Source organism: Pituophis catenifer, unplaced genomic scaffold (genome assembly GCF_029215685.1).
Source record: "Pituophis catenifer annectens isolate HBS135680 unplaced genomic scaffold, rPitCat1.0.hap2 SCAF_2, whole genome shotgun sequence".
In the NCBI taxonomy this organism is placed as follows: Eukaryota; Metazoa; Chordata; class Lepidosauria; order Squamata; family Colubridae; genus Pituophis; species Pituophis catenifer.
The window spans coordinates 27,465,738-27,477,768 of NW_027256882.1; positions in this window are offsets into that span (position 1 = coordinate 27,465,738).

Genomic DNA, 12,031 nt, shown 5'->3' on the forward strand with positions numbered 1-12,031 from the left:
CCTTTTCCTGTTTCTATCACTTATTCTAGTTTTTGATCATATCACCCTTTAATAAAAAAAGCTTTTCCTTTCTTTCTTGTCTAACTTCTAATCATGTCACCTTCTTAAAAGAGGAAAAAGGAAAAGGAGGCAGAAAGCGAGAAAAAAAAAGTAACTCATACAACAAAAAGAGCACCTATCATCCCTCACCCGCTTCCATACTTTCTTTACTATGCTTTACAAGAATAATAGGACAGTAAATCAAACAATATAATAATAAAAAGAATATCACCTATCCATTGCCCCTTGCCCACCTCAAAATTCTAATTGCTATGCTTTTTTTCCCCCACTTACCTCCCAAATTCCTCTCTTAAATCTACTTCCTGAACGTTTAATCTAGGTATTCCTCCCACCTCTACCCACTTCCACTGCCTAGTTTTTTAACATTTCTACCCAAGCCCCTATCTTGCTTTCAGACCTCTCTTCCCACTCTGATATACTCTCCCCCTGGTTTAATTCATCAGCCATTATTATTTCCACAGTTGTCTCCTCTTTGTCTTTGTCTTCCTTCTTCTCCATTCCTTCAGTTGACTCCTCCTTTTCCTGGGTGTCTTGGACTGTGTTTATCAACCCTTGTATAATATTCTGCATTTTTCCCATAATCTCCTTAAATTCTTTCTCCATAATGTTTTATAAATTTTGAAACAGTAAATCCATCTCTAGTACAATTCCACCTTGTTTTGTTTGGGGAAAAAAAATCAGTTTTTATCCAACAGTCCAAGAGGCTATTTATTCAATCTTTAAGTTACTAGTCCCAATTCTTTATATCCCGTTAACAATCAGTTCCATTTAAATAGTTCCAGGGGTTAAATTTGAGTCTTCGATAATCCAATAGTCAGAGTGGCTAGAAGTAATTCAATAAAATTTTTCACGTAACTTCATTTAGATATTTCCAGGCTTGTAAAAATAACCTTATTTCCTAATATGTAGGTTTCTCTTTCGTCAGCAGGTGACACTCTCACCTTGGATTTCAGTATAATCATATGTTTCCAGCATATTTGTTATACCAAAGTAATAACCACAGAAAAAGTTTTAAATGATTCCAGCATGAAAAATACCTTCCCAGTACCACACCTTCCCAGCTTAAAGGTTTAATTTTCTATATATTTCAAAGTTTCAAAGTTTATTATTTTCTTCTTTGTAGTTTTTCCAAATCTGAACAGCTTTTTTGTAATTTGATGACCAAAATTGGATGCAGTATTCCAGATATGGACTTACTAAGGCTTTATAACATGCTGCTGATACTTCATGTGATTTTGATTCTAGAGTCAAATGTGAGACCATCTGTCCAATAGCAGTTATACAGAGCACAATACTTATACAGAGAGAAATACAAATACAAATGTATATATATGGAGAAAATCCATGTGTTTCAAGTCTGAAAAATGTCCCAAAATGGTTCAGTCAAACCTTCTGAGGTAATTTATAGATCTGGGGCTTTAATTGATGAAATGATGTCTAAAGCCTCAGTAAGATTTGAAGCACCAGTTTTGCTCATGGAAATCCTCAGCTCCAAATAAGGGCAGAAAATACTGCCCAGAACTCCTCTGATGACATCCCCATTCAAGTAGGTCTCCCTCACTGAACATAATTGGGACTGGCATCATTGTCACTAAGAAGCCCAATCATGAAGCCTGATGTCACATGACAGTGCCAACTTACATCTCTTCCTCTGCAGTTGTTAAACTAATCCCTGTGGGTTGTTAAAGGCAATTTCACATGACTGTGACTTGCAACTGATTTTGCTTGAGAGGATCTAGCTGGGAAGGTCACAAATGGGGATCCTGAGTGTGGGATGATTCAACCATCATAAATGTGCAGCGGTTGGCAGAACCCAAATTGGTGTAAGTCCTTTTTCTGCACCTTCATAACCACAGGAACTGCTGACGTGTGGTCACTAAACAGGTGTTACAATGACCACAAATATGTGAACAAGCTGTATGTATCCTTTTACAGTGCCACTATAACTTTGAAGGCTCAGGAAACAAGTGGTAAGTGAAGATTACCTATACAACTGAACATCTCGAAAAGTCCTCAATAGCACTTTCTTTTTTTTACAAAGTGCTAGGTTAAGCACAGTTGAACCTGGTTAATACATGGAGGGGGCACAAATAGGAAATACTGTGCTTGTTGGCTAGACATGGAAATAATTTTAAAAAAATCTCAGAAGAGAGCAGATGAAGATCAGTCCGATATTGTTGCCAAGAAGAAAGCAGGTCCATAACAGAATAACAGAGTTGGAAGGGACCTTGGAGGTCGTCTAGTCCAATCCCTGCTCAGGCAGGAGACTTTATATCGTTCCTGATTAATTGCTGTCCCGTCTCCTCTTGAAATCCTTCAGTGATGAAGAACTCACAACTTTTGGAGGCAAGCTGTTAATTTTAACTTGAAGGAGACTTTTTAAAATCTTCCCACCAGCAGAAAATTGCGGCCACCAGTGTTAAAGCATGCAGCACCAGAGGACTCAAACTTTGGGGAGGGAAGGAACATGTAGCAGCAGCAGCTGATATGCTTCAGCCTAGTTGCTTCTCTGCTTCCACATCTGGGAAGAAAGCAAACAGCCCTCCTTGCTCCCAGCTTCTCCTACGATCTGCCCTCCACTCACCTGCCAGATGTGTTTCGACCCTGGGAAGAGCAGAAAAGCCACTCTGCACTCCACCTTCCTCCCATGAGTGAGCCGGAAGAAGTTCCTCTCCTCCCATCCTTTCTACCAATGCTGTACTCGATGGTTTTAACTCCTTTAAGCTCAACCACGTACGCCTATTGAGGGCTTTCTAGTCACTGATATGTGAGTGCCATCTCCCGATAGGGGGCAGAAGAACACGCTTGTTCTGTCTCTAATGTGTTTGTAGGAGGTTTTCATTGATTAAATGCTATCAAGTCGTTTTCTAATCCTAGCAACCCACCTTTGCAACTGAGCCATGTGAAATGTGACAGTAAATAGCTTGTGAAGGTTAGGAATGTGCTGAGTCCTAAATGTTTATGAAGCTCTTACAGAATTACATAAGAAGAGTTGGAAGAGACCAACTCTCCAAGCAGGAGATCCTATAGTACCGGTCCAGACAAATGGCTGTCCAATCTCCTCTTTAAAAACCCCATTGATGGAGCACCCACAACTTCTAGAGGCAAAGAGTTTCCACTGATTCTCACTGAAAGGAAATTTCTCCTTGATTCTAGGTTGAAGCCCTTTCTGATATGTCTCCCTCTGTTCCTTCTTGTCCTGCTCTCAGGAGCTTTGCAGAATAGGCTCCCCCCCCCCTTTCTGTGTCAGCCCAGCTCAATTGTGGTTGTATGTCAAGGATTACCTGTAGCATCTTTTTATCTCATTCTTGCACAGCCTAAAGAATTTCTCTGACCAACCTTCCCAATTTCCAGAGGAGGTAAATTTCCATCTTGATTATTCCGAGGCAGGCACCTTAGGCAAAACCCTTGGAGGGTGCTTCTTTGTAAAAAGCTGATCTAGAGATTCCTGATCTTTTTTTGGTGTGACTTTCAGTGGAGATCAAAACTGCTCTACATCCTGTTAGAAGAAAAATCCAGGTCCACTTCCAAGCTGGGAATAAAATGGAGGCTGTTTAAGAAAGGGGGTAGGTTTATTGATGAGCAGAACCAGCCTGTGGTTCCAATGCAGCTGACCCGACTGGTTGAATGAGTGGATGGATCTTTATATGTTTCTGTGATGCTGCTGGGATTTTGCAATGTAGTTATTTGTTTTGCTGTTTTGCTATTCTAATGGTGGTGGGTTAATCCTATTATGTCCTAAAAGGTCATGTTCTGGCCTTAGATGTCCCAAAGGTAAGGTGACCAGACGTCCCGCTTTTGGCGGGACAGCCCCGCTTTTTAGCAATTTGTCCCGCGTCCCGCGGCGTTTCAAAAAAGTCCCGATTTTTCATTCTGCCTCCTCAGTCCCGCTGCCTCTTGAGCCCCAGCTGATGGCTAGAAGAAAAAAAAACTGTTTAAACTCTTGCCCGGGGCTTCAAAGGGCCGCCCTACAGGCAATCAGTGTAAAGAGTTCCTGAAGCAGTTTTTTTTCCCCTAGCTAAGCTGCAGAAACGAAACCGAAACCAGGATCTTTGGTGGAACGTGACAAAATGAGGCAGAGAGAGATTTATTTTTATTTTTATTTTTCCTCCCCAAAAAAGGTAGGTGAAAAACTGCAAACAATGGGAAATTTAGGAGGAGAGTTCAAGATTTTAAAACACAAAAGAAAAAAAAGCTGTATTTAACTAGGGAATTGTAATAATTGAATTGAGATACTATTAATTGTATATTGTGTTGAAAGCAGAAATGTTTAAGTTGTGGTTCAGAGGAATATATGGGGGAAATTATTTGGTTTATTATTATTGGTAAATATAATTAATTGATTTGTAAGAAATTGGATTGCATGGAAATAATTGGAATATTCATGTTCATATTGATTAATATACAAAAAAGATAGTTTTATAACTAATTGATTTGTATTAAAATGTTGAATTTGTATTAAACAACTGTATTACATAATTACATAATTAAACAATGTGAGGATGGATATAAATTAGATGACAATGGAAAGGGGTATAATATAGAATAGAAGGGAAAAATTGAATTTGATTAAGATTAGAGATGAGGATGAAGGGTAATATTGGTTTTTTAAAAAAAATAGATGAGGAATAAATATGGCAAAAAGGAAATATAGAAATTGTAAATTTAATTGAAGTGACTAAACACTGTTTAAATTTGTGAACCGGCCAAATACTCTGTTCAAAGAAAATAAATTGTATGTTTGTATGTGTGTTTCTAATTACTGCTATTTATTCATATTTGTTCTCTTTTATTCTTTAAAGTTTAACCATTCATTCTTTATCTTAATATCTTTATATTTGTTTGGGGTTGGCTTTCTTCCCTTTCATCTTTTTTATTGTACAGCAATCTTTCTCCTCAAACCTACCACCTCTCTCTTTTCTTTTCTTTCCTTCTTACTTTCTCTTCCCCCCACCCTCTTCTTCTCCTCCCTACTTCCTCTTCCTTTCTCCTTCTCCTCCTCTCTTCCTCTCTCTCTTACCCTCACTCCTACTCTAATTTCCCTTCCCTTCCTTCATCCCTCTCTATTTCTGTATCCTTTTCTGCATATGGACTACTCAGAGGGCTGAAAAAGTTATTTTTGACTGGTCCTCGCACTTTTGACCAGTCATCGAACTTACGACTGTCTTCACATTTTATGTTTTTTGCCCTATCTTATCACCATGGTGAAGAGAAGCAGTTGTGAAATGAGTGACATGGTTGTTAAGGATGCTGCATGGGCATAAATGTGAGGATGGTCATAAGTGTGAGGACCAGTCAAAAGTGCGAGGACCTGTCAGAAATGACTTTTCAGCCCTCTGGTTAGTCCTTTTGTGCATATGGACTACTCAGAGGGCTGAAAAAGTTATTTTTGATTGATCCTCGCACTTTTGTCCAGTCCTCAAACTTACGACTGTCCTCACATTTTACATTTTTGCCCTATCTTGTCATCATGGTGAAGAGAAGCAGTTGTGAAATGAGTGACATGGTTGTTAAGAATGCTGCACGGGCATAAATGTGAGGATGGTCATAAGTGTGAGGACCAGTCAAAAGTGTGAGGACCTGTCATAAATGACTTTTCAGCCCTCTGAGTAGTCCCTATACACATAGCCATGGCCACCCGGTCACATGACCAGCTAGCCACGCCCACCCAGTCACATGGCCTCCAAGCCACGCCCACACAATAAGTCACGCCCACAATGGTGTCCTTCTTACCAATGTTAAAATCTGTTCACCTTACCCTATACACATAGCCATGGCCACCCGGTCACATGACCAGCTAGCCACGCCCACCCAGTCACATGGCCTCCAAGCCACGCCCACACAATAAGTCACGCCCACAATGGTGTCCTTCTTACCAATGTTAAAATCTGTTCACCTTACCCTATACACATAGCCATGGCCACCCGGTCACATGACCAGCTAGCCACGCCCACCCAGTCACATGACCAGCTAGCCACGCCCACAAAATAAGCCACGCCCACAATGTCCCTCTTTACCAATGTTAAAATCTGGTCACCTTACCCAAAGGTCCTTTTTCAGAAGGCAACTGGGCTTTCTTTTTTGTTTTCTTTTCAAGAGGTTTCCCTTCTCATCCAAGAAGCTTCTTCAGCTCTGACAGGATAGTGGGGAATGGAATCCTGTCAGAGTTGAAGAAGCTTCTTGGATGAGAAGTAAAACATCTTCAAAAGAAACAATTTTGCCTCCTGGAAAAGCACCTTTGGGACAACCATGGCCTGGATGACTGAGAATCTCTACAAACTCCTGTTCTTAGAATTTGGGTGGTGGTGAACGTAAATGTTAATGCCATCGCTGGAGATGAAAGTCTGTTACTTGTGAATTGGCTGGCCCACTCTTTCTTAATGGACACAAAATATCTGCTGGGCTCTATTAAGAAAGACTGCTTTCTTTGTTTAAAGGCATGTTTCTCCATTTGTCGTTTAGGGAAATATAATATTTTGCCTCTTAATATTCCCCAAAATATTTCATTCTTCCACGTGTAGGGTCTTTCCCACAATCCCAAAACTTTGACTGATTTCCTGTAGTGCCCAAGGATTTAGGACATGGCAGCACCATGAGGCCAGACACTCCAAGGGAGCCAGCTTCATTCCTGCTGGCCAGGGCTGCATCCAAGAGCACCCACAAACTACAAGCTACAAACTCACTGGCACAACCAATGGCTGCTTTAGGGGTTGTAAAGTTACAAAGGAAACCTTAGTTGTCCAGTTTGAAATGTCCTAATTTTGACCTCTCAGACTGGCAATGCTGGAGAAGACCATCCCTGAATCTGAGAAGAAGGCCAATCAAAACAGATCCAGTTTAGCCATTCTAATTTTTTAACTCTGCATAAAGAAATGTCATTCTTTCATAGAATTTAGGACTGAGGTAAATAGCAATGCAACAAATTAAGAGGCAGAAGCCCAATTACAGCTCACATCAGAGGCAGAGTGGCTGGATTGAGGTTCTACCGAAACTGAAAATTTAAATTTATAATGAGGAGGGAAATGAAGCTGAAGAAACCAGATTGGTTATAGAAGTGCAGAATGCAAAAGAGACAGATTACAGATAGATAAACTGTCAGATGTAAATGCCTTATTCTCTATTGTGTAAATAATGTATATATGGGACATCAGGGGTTAACTTATTCTTTGGATTTTAATGTATTCATAATTTACCACTCCCATTCCTGGCTCCACCCCTTGTATATATAAGGAGCCACCCTCACCATTTTCTTTGCTTCTATCTTGAATATTCAGCGAATATAGAATGCCTATTATTATTAAAGAGAAATATATTTAAATCTCTAATTCTTATTATCTTTATTGAGTCTGATCCTGAAAATATTGCAACAAGCTGGTAGCAGAGGATGGTTAATTGACTCAATAAATAATTTAAAATGTCTAAGAAAGATAGGCCCAACACCAGGGCCTACAGCAAGGAAATAGAAACTGAACAAGAGATGATCAACGAATCCACTAACGCGATTTCGAGAGAATCCGAAGAATACACCACTGAAGAAGAAGAACTGATAAATGAAAATAATGACCAGGAAGAAATCGAAATAGAAAATAACGAACTCAGGTCAGAGATATTGAAGATACTAAAAAGCCAGAAGAACGATGAAAGCCTCATCGCGAACCTCCAAGAAATGCTGAAGAACAACGGAGCAGCGAGAGAGAAAAACGTCGTTAAAGAAAAACCCAAAGATCAAAAAACTGTGAGTGAAATGAATACTGAGAAAGTCGTTGTAAAAAAGAAAAGATGTGATCCCGCGCGAAATTTTGAATGGCAGCCATCTTGGTTTCAACGAACTTCAAAAGAGAATGGAGCAGAGCCAATCAAAACGCTCAGTTCAAAATTTCTGGCGCGAAAAACGCTATCAAACGACGAAAGTGAAAAAGAAGACTCAAACTCTTCAGAAGAACCAGAATCAGAAAGTGAAGACGATTTAACAAAGTCTCAAGTAAAGTCAGCAATGAAAACGCTTTTTGCTGCTTTTGGGCCAAGATTGAAAATTTCCAAGGCACCAACGAAGAAGCAAGAGATCAAACCGACAACTCGAGACCTGCACGCTCCCATCCTGACTTCGAAGGCGACGACACCTGAGCCCAGAGAGCCATGCCGATTCCGTCCTACACCGCAGACCGGATCAAGTGCCAACGCACACGAAAGAAAGAGAAGAGCTGTCGCCACCACCAGAACCCCTAAAACCGAACCAGAGACCGACTCATCTGAAGAGGAGCGGAACGAGAGAGCTGAAATGGAGAGAACCTTCCACGACGACGCCAAGGAAGAAATGAGCAACGCGCATGTGCAAAGCTACGTAGACGGCCCCGAAAGACTTGAACTGGCCAGAGAACCGCGCAGACTCGTTGCGAGCATCCCCATGCCGTTCTGTAATTTCCTGCACTTGCGAGACCACGGACTGCCTCAGGTTGTAAGTAATGGACAAAATAATGTGGGGAACTTACCCAGTGACTTCCCAAAACTTAGAATTGATGGCATTAATTTACAAGAGTGGTATCAACAACTTCAGGTTGTCTTTATGAAAGAAAATTTACTATTCTTTATAACTAGTCCTCCAAGAAGACCTTGGACTTTAAAAATAGATTGTTTACATCATAGAGCATTTTTCATAATAATATCTAGCGTGTCTCCTGCAATGTATCATAGCATCAAATCAAACCTGTGTCAGAAATAATTCAATGCATGTTTAATCTATTTCACAGCGATAGCGTAGCTACAACTACAAGAATGTCTAAGGATTTCTTTTCTTCTAGAGTGAAACCAGGGGTTTCTATAAGTGAGCATTTGATATCTCTAAACAAAATAAGAGCTGAGCTGCAATTGAGGGGGGAAGTGATTTCAGATCAAACAATGAAAAGTGTTATTATCAATTCACTTGATCCATCATGGGATAGCTTTATGTCACACTTAGATACTATTAATTTAGGATATTTAACCATAGAAAGTCTATCTAACAAATTGATAGCAGAAGACAATTCAAGAAAAAATCGTTCCAGTAATCAAACAGAACACAAATCTTTTAGGAAAGTAGCTTTCCAAGAAAAATATAATGAAGCCTTTAGATGCCACAATTGTGGATCCAGGGAACACAGTAGAAGAGACTGTCCCAAAGTCTCAAGGGAGAGACATAGGCCAGAATATAGGAGCAAATACAATTATAGACAGTCTTCCACAGATAGACACAAATATAGAAGCCCACCAAATTACAGAGAAAGTAGAGGGGGTAGAGAAAATTCAAAAGAGAGAAAATCTGGGTCACTAAATGGACTAAACAAACAAGAAAGCACCAAAACACAACAAAATGAGAACAATAATTGGCTTATTGATTCTGGTGCAACCAATCACACCACTAACAACAAAAGTATATTATCTTCATTTACAGAAGATAAGTTTGTGATAAAGGTAGCTAATCAAGAAAAGGTTCAAGTATTAGGCAGAGGAAATGTGACCTTGCCTGGTTTAGGTAAAATAGAGGGGGTATTATTAATCCCAGAAATACCTCATAACATACTAAGTGCTATAAAACTAAGCAGAGATTCTGACATCAATATAGTTTTCTCAAAGGGGAAAGCAACTTTAGAGAAGGACAAAACAAATATAGGCACTGTGATGATAAAAGGAGGTCTACCCTATCTGATAACAAAAGAAAGATGGTTACATAACATTGATTCAAATATGGAAGATTGTATTGAAGCAGATGATGAAAATGTTAGTAACAGTGACAATGATGAATGTAAAATACCTCATGATCACAAAAATACACACAATGAGAAGAAACCAAAAATAGGTAAACCAATTCATGATGAGTGTGCTCACATCTTACATAGGAAGTTAGGACATGCAAGCTTTCCTGTAGTTCAAAAAATGACTGAACACGCAGAAGGTGTCAAAATAAAGAATTGTGATAATTATTTGGAATGCTCAGTATGTAAATCCACCAAACTAAAAACCAGTCCCAGACCAAAAAAATCTAACAGATCAACTAACAATATTTTTGACTTAGTACATATGGATTTAGTTGGTCCATTAACTCCATCAATTACCTATAGGAAACGTTACTTTCTAACAATAGTGGATGATTATAGTCGCTATGGTTTTGTTTACACATTAAAGCACAAGGATGAAACCTTTCAGAAATTTAAGGAATTCTACAAACGCATAGAAACACAACATAATATCAAAATAAAACAAATTATGACAGATAGGGGATGTGAATTCATGTCTAAAGAATTCTCCCAATGGTTAAAGGATAGGGGAATGCTACATTTCACGTCCAATCCATTTTCTGCGTTTCAAAACGGGATTGCAGAGAGAAAGAATTCCACACTACAAACCATGATTAGATGCACATTAGAGGATGCTGGTTTAGGCAAACAATTCTGGTCAGAAGCCCTACATTATTCAAATTACACTCAAAATAGAACCTGGTCCAGTATTGTGAATAAGACACCGTATGAGGTGATGTACAATAGGAAACCTAAATTAGCACACATGCACATATTTGGAGTCACTGCAGATGTGCACATACCTAAGCAGTTGAGGAGAAAGGGAGAAAACGTATCCAGAAGATTAAGATTTATGGGATATGAAACTGGAACCAAAGGGTACAGATTCATTGATAATAATAACAAATTTATAGTCTCCAGAACAGCTGTGTTTCATGAGCAGGCCAATTGGTCTAAACTGCACCTTAATGAAATATTTCCAAATAAATGCAAAGATGCGATATCTTGCGAGGAAGGGACAATAGAAAATCAAAACATTAACAAAAATAAGAACAAAACCAAAACTTGGACAAATAGTCAGCATAAAATAAAGACAGACACATTAACAAAAAAGGAAGCTAGATATTTGCACGACAACCATAGCAAACCTGAAAGAGCTATTAGAAACAATAGAAATCAAATACCAAGTAAATACAAAGATTACATAATGCATATGAATGGAGAACAAATAACACCTAATACATATGAGGAAGTATTAAAACTCCCTCGTGAAGAAAGAGAAAAATGGGAACTAGCTATGAAAAAAGAGATGGAAAGTTTGCAAGGATTAAATGTATTCACTCCTGCGATCGCACCTAAGGATAAAACAATTATAGGTACCAGGTGGATTTATAAAATTAAGAACCTAGAAGGAGGCAATACTTTATACAAGGCTAGACTAGTTGCACAAGGTTATGCACAAAAATATCCAGAAGACTATACTGATACATACTCCCCCACGGTGAGGACAGAGAGTGTTAAAACAGCTCTAGTAGTAGCATCTGCACTCAATCTGGACGTATTTCAATATGACATACAGACTGCGTATTTACACGCAAAACTAGATAAGGAAATATATGTAAGAGCACCACATAGTCAATACACTAATAAGAATGAAATTTGGTTATTAAACAAGAGTCTATACGGATTAAAGCAATCTGGCAAGAGATGGTACGATTGCTTGGTAAAAGTACTAAAGACCATGGATTTCAACGCTACCACTGCTGATAACTGTTTCTTTGTAAAAAAGAGTGATGATCACGTTGAATTTGTATTAATTTATGTGGATGATATTTTATATATAGGAAAACACAAAGAGAGCAGAGAAATCTTTGTAAATAAGTTAAACGAACATTTCTCGTTGAAATCTCTAGGTAAAGTGAATAAATACCTTGGTGTACAAATTAACAAAACTAGAAGGGGATTCAAACTTACTCAGAAAGATAAGATCATTGAACTTCTAAACAAATGTAATTTAAACAATGCCAAAACCTGTGACACTCCTATGCAAACTGATTTCCTTAGAAACACTGATGAGTCTTCCCCTGAATTTAAAGATAATACATTTTACAGATCAGTTATAGGCTCACTCCTTTATATATCTAATTGGACCAGACCAGATATTGCATTACCTCTCAATTTATTGTCAAGATATGTTAGCA